We start from the raw sequence: 8328 nt of genomic DNA on the forward strand, positions 1-8328 counted from the left end.
CCAGGGGCTCTTCATGGAGCTTCAGTAAGATATCTCGGGCCAAGAAAAATGTCACATTTCTCAGCTTTTGGCAGGAATCCCGGCTCCTCAGTTAGGGAACACCATTTATCCTCGCTGAACAGAAATTTCATTTGGCCATTATGTTGGTCTCCAATTAATAAATTACAGGAGAACAAATTAATTTACTTATCATTTGCTGCCTGCTAGATAAAAATCCTTCAAAGCCTGGGGAACATGCCGTGGTCATGAAAACACTGCTGTGGGAAGAGAGCTAGGGATTTCTGAGGCCGCGTCCATGCTGGGTCTGAGTAGATGGAACAGCTCCACGGAGATCCGATGGAGAGGCGGAGCGGCCCCCTGCCCCGACCTCCTGGGACCCGTGTGAGGGTCTGCATGAGATGACGGTGTTGGCCCTTGCCAGGGTCTGAACACGTGTGATGAGGGTGGTGGTGTCGTGCTTGTGGGGACCCCGCGGACAGAGCCTTGGTGTGGTTCCCAGCGGCAGCCGGTCCCTCCTCACCGCCCCGCGCTGCCCGTCTTCCACCGGGGAGAACCCACTCCCGTCTCTGAAAAATGGCAGCGCAGCAGGGCGCCGCACGACAGCATGGGACAGAGCTCAGGAAGGGGTGTCAGAGGTCAGTTCTGCTCCGGCTCTGTTGCTCATGGGAAGGACCAGGGGCTTGGGTGTCCTCACCTGCGACAAAAGGGGGCTGGGACAGAAGACAAGGAAGGCACTCGGCAGTCCCCGTGGCCTGTGAATCCTGTCTGAGGCAGGCTGCAAAGCCAGTGTGGCTGTGTTCCCTCCTGCTGTCACCAGAGGCCTGCCAGTGGCCCTGGCGGTGCTGAACGCCCTCCCGGCTGGCAGTCCCTCCAGGCCGGCCTCGCTGACCGCCTCCTGCTTGTTAACTTGTGAACCCTCACAGCCACCCCAGGCGGTAAGTGTTGTTCCGGGCGCTCCTGTTTTGGGGACACAGGCCAGGTACCCGCAGCTGTGTCCCTGGGGTTGGGGGACAAGCCTGCTGCCAGCCCGCGGTCTTCGGGCTGTGCTGTCTGGGAACCATCCTGGGAGCGAAGTTAACCAAAAACAGCGCAAGGATCAGGAAACTCCATTTTAACCTGGGGTTTCCACCTCGACGCTCTCACCAAATTTTACTTTAAAAAAAAAAAAAAATCAAAAATCCCCAAACCAACACCGGAGATGCTAGCAGTGGCTGAAACGGCTGCGTTCCGCTGCCCCACATTTCCTTCCCCGGCGGCCAGGAGGCCATCCCGCCCTGGTGTTGGTGACGCGCCCGCCTGGGTCCCGGCCAGGCCCCACTCCTGCCCCCGCCGCAGCAGCAGCCGCCGCGCGGGACCCCGGGCCCTGAGCCACGCGCCGCTGGACGCTTCCTCCCGGGGAGGGCGAAGGAGGCAGGCGGCGGGGGCCCAGGATCTGGAACCGAAGCAGAAAGACCCCAGCGGAAGGCGATATAAATGGAAACTCTGAGGCTGTGTGATTCACTCCGCCATCGTGACTCATGCTCTGCTAAGGTTTCCGCGAACAATATGTTCACAGTCTGATTTAATTATAGCCTCGGCTCCCCGCTGCCTCGCTGAGCTTCCGAGCGCGCCCGGTCCCTTGCTGCCTCGGCGACGCCGCACGAGCCGAGATGCCCCCACCCCCACCCCGGGGCGGGGGGCGCTGGAGTCGGCCTGCGGCGGGGCCGGGTGTCCGTCGCACGTGCTGGGCCGCTCCCGAGGGGACCCCCGGCGAGAGGGCGCCTTCCTCGAGTGGGCGCGTGAAGCTTCGGGCTTGGTCTCCAGCCCACTGGGGTGTCTGCCTCCTGGGTTTCCCCTCCGCGCAGAGGCTGCCGCCGCCGCCGGCGGCATGTGGGTGCGAGGGAGGGACTGCGTGGGGGACAGGATTTCGTCAAAGCTCCCGGGTGGCGCGAGGACGGCGGGAAGCCCAGGGCCGCTGCCAAGCGCAGGGACGGCGCCTGCCTTACCCCGCGCCCGCGTACTGGGCTGCACGCCCGCGCCGGGGGTGGGGGGGGGGTCCGCCTTTGAGGGGTTTGGTTCGCAGATGAAGACATGCGCCCGCAGTTCCAGTCCTGGTGTCCCCCACCCCCAGCAGGGAAGTCCTACGGTGCATTTCTAGGGACAGGAGTGTTTGCCCGGGTACCTGGCACCGTGCAACGTGCACACCGACCGGCCTCAGCTCGTGGAGCGGGGACAGGACAGAAGGCGGCCTGACACCGCCGACTCCGGGGTTGCCAGATACAACCCAGCGCGCCCAGTTAACTTCGAACTCCAGGTGGTGAATAATTGTTTAGTACCAGCATGTCCCAAATATGAACTGGGACATGCTGGTACTAAAAATGTGTTTGTTGTTTATCCAAAACCCCAGTGTAACCCGGCATCTTGCGTTTCTTCATTTGCTAACTCCGGTAACCCCGCGAGGCCTTTGGAGTTCCACAGCTTTTCCCCCTCTGCCACCCAGGGGCCGTGGTGGCTGTGAAACTCCATGGACGGATGACTCGAGCATTTGGAGCCTCTGCTTCTGGTCCTGCACACGGTGGGCCTCCCACAGGAAGCCACTGTTGGTGGCCACGCACATCGCCTTCGTGCCCATTGCTTCTGGAACTGCTGGGCACTGACATCTCACAGCCATACACTTTCCCCAAAGTTGCCCAAGGCTGAGGGGAGGCACCTGCCTCAGAGGTCACGACCCTGGCCCCCCACACCACCTGTGACAGCTGGTGGCGGGCAGGCCAGGGTTGAGCACATGGTTCCAGCCCCTTCCCTTCCCCTCAGGACATGTGGTGTCTCACCACTGACACCAGGGATCCCTGGGGGACAAGTAAAGTTAATCTCCGCCTGGATGCACAGCCTTTCTCAGCAAATCCCCGTTCTCTTATTCCACTTCTAACACTTGCTTCCCGGTCTCTCCCAAGAACAAGCCCTCAGTAGATTATTTACACAAAAGCCCTCCAGCGACGGCACCCAAGTTACCATTTGGCTCCCTGGATGGTGGTATTCGTGCAAGCCTGTGACTTCTCCGCACCGGAGCCCAGGGATGGCTCCTGCCCTGGCCCTGGGGGCACGGTGGGGGCGTGCGGTCCTTGGGGTGGGCAGCGGGGAAGGGGCTTGTCTCCTCAGCGAAGTGGGAAGTGGAGAGGCAGGCCTCGGGCTCGGAGTCCTCCCTGCGGAGTGGGACGGGACTCCTGGGGGTGGGCGGCTGGGGTCCAGCTGTCTTCTCTCCTGGAGCCAGGCCGAGGCGGCCACGAGCCCCACAGAGGCCTGGCCCCGGCGGGGCACTGACTGGGCAAATTGTCAGGACCCCATTACATTCAGAAAAGCCAGCCGAGCTGAGGGGCTCCGCCGGGTGCTGTGTGAACCCTTTCCTTGTCGCCCCATCTCGCCCGTGGGCTTCCGCAGGCCGCACCGTCTGTAAGAAGAAGCCGGGGGAAGGCTGAGGAGAAGGTAGAGTGTTTTATTTTTTTTTTTTTTTTTTTTTTTAAGATTTTGTTTATTTATTTGTCAGAGAGAGAGAGAGAGCAAGCACAGGCAGACAGAGTGGCAGGCAGAGGCAGAGGGAGAAGCAGGCTCCCTGCTGAGCAAGGAGCCCGATGCGGGACTCGATCCCAGGACGCTGGGATCATGACCTGAGCCGAAGGCAGCTGCTTAACCAACTGAGCCACCCAGGCGTCCCGAAGGTAGAGTGTTTTAAAGAGTGAGGCCTGGCTTTGACTCTCGGTTCTGCCGCTTCTCGACAGGCTCTGGAATCTGGAGCTTCGGCGCCCCGCCACGCCTCAGTTTCCTTCCTACGAGCTGGAGGCAGGAAAAGGCCTCTCCTCGGGGGCTGGCGGTGAAGAACAAATGAGCCGCCAGGAGCTGCTTATGTTCTTCGCCATGAAAGTCACTCTCTCAACATCCCGAGTTAAGAACGTCGTCGCAGGGCACATACAGAGAGGACCACTTGGAAACGAAGTTCTGTTTTGTTTTGTTTTTAAAGATTTTATTTATTTATTTGACAGAGATCACAAGCAGGCAGAGAGGCAGGCAGAGCGAGAGAGGAGCAGCTCCCCGCCGAGCAGAGAGCCCGACGCGGGGCTCGATCCCAGGACCCTGGGACCGTGACCTGAGCTGAAGGCAGAGGCTTAACCCACTGAGCCACCCAGGTGCCCCGGAAACAAAGTTTTAATTTTGACTTTTGAAAGCTCTTTGCAGCTCATGCAACAGTTGCCGAGTTTTAACGGCCAAGGGAGCAGGTGGTTGTCTAATTTCGGAAGCGTTAGGGCAGATGGCGGACCTTAACTGGCCAGAGTTTGGGAGCTGGTGACCCTTGGGTCACTTTCTGAGGAAAAAGGATGCTCTGAGAGGGGCGAGTGGCGCAGGGCACAGAGGACGAGCCCCCAGGAGGTGCAGGAGGTCCCTGGGGAGGGAGAGGAGGCGGCGGTCCTCGAGAGAACGGCCTCCGTGGCTGAGCCCTCTCCCGGTCGCTCCCAGGGAGTTGGCACATATGCTGCTTTGCTTTGCCAGGGTCTGTGTGGGAGGAAACAGCCCGTGGGTCATCAGTGACCCGCCTGGAAAAGGGACAGTGCCTCTGGGCACGCTAAGGGGGCTCTCCCAGTCCTGGAAGGGCGCCCCAGGTTGGCAGGGCTCTGGACCGCTACGGCCCCGGCTTCCTGACCCAGGGCCGGCCCTTGGGCCATCTGTGTCTCCCCTGGGGTTTGACACTGTTGGCCCGGCCACCCTGGCGATTACATTTAGCGTCTCCCATTCCCTTGGCTCGCACGGTGCAGACTCGCCGGCCGCCGTGTGCTCCGTCAGTCCGCGCTGTGGTGGCCTCTCCGAGCAGCCCGGGCCCTTCTGCCATCCGAAAAGCAGGGCGGTGCGCTGCGCTGGCGGCGCTCTGTCGGCCGCTGGGTGAGCCGGAACCCGCGGGCCCCGGCTCCCCGTTTCACAACCTCCGCGATCGCTCCGGACGCTGACTGTGCACGGTGCACGGGCCGATCCCGGAGGGGCAGGGCCGCGACTCTGCTGGGAAGTGTACCGGGATCTGCGTTAGGCCCCGGGCGCACAGCTCCTCTCCCCGCTAGCAGGGCCCCAGCAAGCTGGGGTGCTGGCATGCTGAGTGGCCTTGACGTGTGTCCCAGTCCTGGTCAGCAGCCAGGGCCGCATTGGCCTTTGGGAGTGGAGAGGGTGCTTCTTGGGAGGGACCGGCGCCGATCAGAATTCCTCCCCGCGAGCGTGCGGACGGTCCCCCTCCCGGGATGCTGTGGCCACGCTCGGCGGCTCCGAGGACCTTGGGCTACCCACACGGCTGCCATAGGCCTCGGTACCCCACGACCATGACCCCGCTTTACCTTCTTAGCAGCCCCTCCCCACCGTTCCGAAGACCAGAACTGCTAGCACTGGATGGCCCAGAATCCTGTCACATTCAGCATGCCCCCCCCAGACACCTCTGCCGTCCGCCAGACCCACGCTGTCCTTCCAGCTGCTCCCGCTAAACCCCTCGTGCCTCCCCGCACCCCCCGTTGCTCTCCCTGCCCACCTTGTCTGTCAGCAAACCCTCTTGGCTCTCTCTTCCACCTGCCTCCAGAATCCGACCCTTGTCACCGTGCCACCGCCCCAGGCCAAGCTACCACCCTCTCTGCCCATCTGTGACGGCATTCACCCCTGACCAGGTTTCCCTGCATCTCTCACCACCCCGTCCCCACAACCTGGGCTGACCTTCTTTAAAACATAAGTTATATTCGGTCCTGCCTCTGCGCAGGACTCCAGAATGGCTCCCAGTTTCCGAGACAAAGGCCAGGTCCTTCCAGGGGTGGCTGCGGCCCTGCGTGACCTGCCCCCGTGGGCCCTCTGGCCTCACGGCTACCTTCTCTCTCCTCCTTTCTCCCTCCCTCTCTCTGCTCGGTCACAACACAGCACCGGGGGCCACTCAGGTTGCAGGACACGTGCCCCTGCCTTCAGGGTCGTCTCCCCCAGGGCCCCTGGCAGACTCCTGCAACCCTTCCACGTCTCGGCTCAAGCCTTTCCCTCCCGAGCCCTGGCCTGGGCACCCTGCTGTCTACTGCGGCCTGACTCCCAGCCTCCGTGCAATGTGTGTCAAGGAGACTGGCCTAGGAACGTAGGGCCTGGAGTGGTTGAGCACTGTGCCCGGCTCCCCCAGCAACCCCGGGGTTAGAGCAGAGATCTGAGCCCAGACCCTAGCCCCGAGATCCAGCCTCTTCACCCCTGCGCTCTCCCACCCACCCTGTGCCGCGCCACGTCCCGGCAGTGACCTCTGTCCCTCTCATCCTGCTCTCAGCAGGCTGGGTCTGCGTCCTGCAGCCTCGTCTGGATTCTCCCTGGGGCTCCACTCCCACCTCTCCACCCCTTTGAGGAAGTCCTCTGGTCCCTACCAACCGTCCCCTCGGTGCCCGACCTCCCCTCGGAGGGGCAGGAGGCAGGCCTCCAGAGTGCCCTCCTCTGAGCCTCGGCCTGGCCTGGCCGGTGTCCCACAGCTATGAGCGTGGCTCTTGCCTGCGAGAGACCCCCCCCACCCCACGATTTCTCGCAGCTCTCTGAGGCCCATCCCCTGGTCCTTTCCCCCTCAGGCCAGCCCAGCCGTCTCCGGAAGCCTCCTCTCCGCCAGTTAGTTTTGTATCCGGCAGGGTTGGAATAGAATCCTGAACAGCAACTGGTTCCACTAAGAAGGGAAAGCTGGGCTGAGCGGTGGCCGAGCTCCACCAGCAGCTCACCTGCCACATCCCCTCCGCAGGGCCGGGGAGGCAGAGGCACCGGCTGGTGGGAGGCGGGTAGCCACCCCGCAGCAGCAGCCCAGCCCGAGAGCCCCATGCGGCTGCCCTGGCTCTGCGGGGGGCCCAGGTGCCAGCGGAAACGGAGTTAATGCTACCTTTTCTCCCTCTTTCTTCTCTGCCCTCAGCCTATGTTCCTCATTCCTCATTGGGTCAGCATGACCTGCTTTGATTTACCTATTTAGTAGCTATTTTTAATAATAAGTGCATGCAAACCCACTCCCCCGAACAAAAAGCTGGGACCCTGATAATAACTTCCACCGGGCCAGGTGGTCTCCACGCATCCTTGTCGCTGTCTCCCCGGCCTACACTTTGTTCCCCCCGCCCTTGCTTTTCTCTCTGTTGCATTTGGGTGTGTTTCTAGAAAGTATACACATAGATTTTTCTCATTTTATAAGAAGGGCGTCCTCCCTTCTGCAGGGTTTTTGGACATCCTGCTGTATTGCTAAGATGTTAAAATTTACCCACATGGTTGCACCTCAGGGGTTCATTCATTCCGAATCCCTCAGAAGACGCCCTCTTGTGCCCAGACCGGGGGGAGCCCTCATAAGCTCGGCCTCCGGGAACAGTGCCCAGCGAGCGTCGCCAGCCCCTCTTCTCGTCTCCATTGAAGGATCGCAGCATGTTGATGAATTTGCTGTTCTCCTTTTATTATCTTTTTTTTTTTTTTTAAACATCCATATTTCCTGCACTCCTGTCCCCCTTTCCATCTTGGAACTAAAAAGGTAACTTTTGGCTTCGTGGATCTCTCTTTCATCTTTAATAATCTGAGCTTATTTTTATTGTCTTTGTTCTTTGTCTAATTTCTGAAAAGGGAAACTTTGCTCATTACTGTGGAGGTTCTCATCTTTTCTAACATAAGCATTTAAGGTTATAAAATTCCTTCAAAGCCCTGGGTTTTTCATATCTCATAAGCTTTGTTCCATTTTCATTGACTTCTGGATATTTTAAAGGTTTTGTTGACGTCTTTCGCTTGGGAGTTATTTAGCAATTTAAACATTTCCAAATGTACTTGCATCATTTACCTTTTAAAAGGTCAGAGATCGTGGTCTGCATATTATATTTCACTAGTTCCTTCTTTATGGCTTAGTGTATGATCACCGTTTTAATGCTCCAGGTGTACTCAGAGAAGCCAAATTTGCGTTCTCGAAGTGTTGCATAGGCCTGTGTACGTGTCCATTAGGCAAAGGTTGTTGATTGTGTCATTTGGATCTTCTGTCCTTGATGAGCTGCTGTTGGGCCCCTCGACTTAGCAGTAGTCAAGACGTGTGCTCCCGTCTCCTGTAGCGAAGACTGTCCTCCTCCTGGTTCTCATCATGCTTCCTTTCCATATGCTGAAGCGATCCTACTGGGTACGTCCGTATTTAAAACGGAAATCTCTTCTTGATGAATTTCATCTTTTATCCTCCTGTAGTCAGCCTTTTCATCCCTAATACTACTTTTTGTCCTCGTCTATTTTAGCCGATGTCTCCACAGCTTGCTTCTGGTTACCATCTGCCTGACAAGGACTTTTTCATCCTTTTATGGTTCCTCCTTCACGTTC

This window comes from Enhydra lutris, unplaced genomic scaffold, assembly GCF_002288905.1.
Source record: "Enhydra lutris kenyoni isolate GAN:26980312 unplaced genomic scaffold, ASM228890v2 scaffoldscaffold23, whole genome shotgun sequence".
NCBI classification, from domain to species: domain Eukaryota; kingdom Metazoa; phylum Chordata; class Mammalia; order Carnivora; family Mustelidae; genus Enhydra; species Enhydra lutris.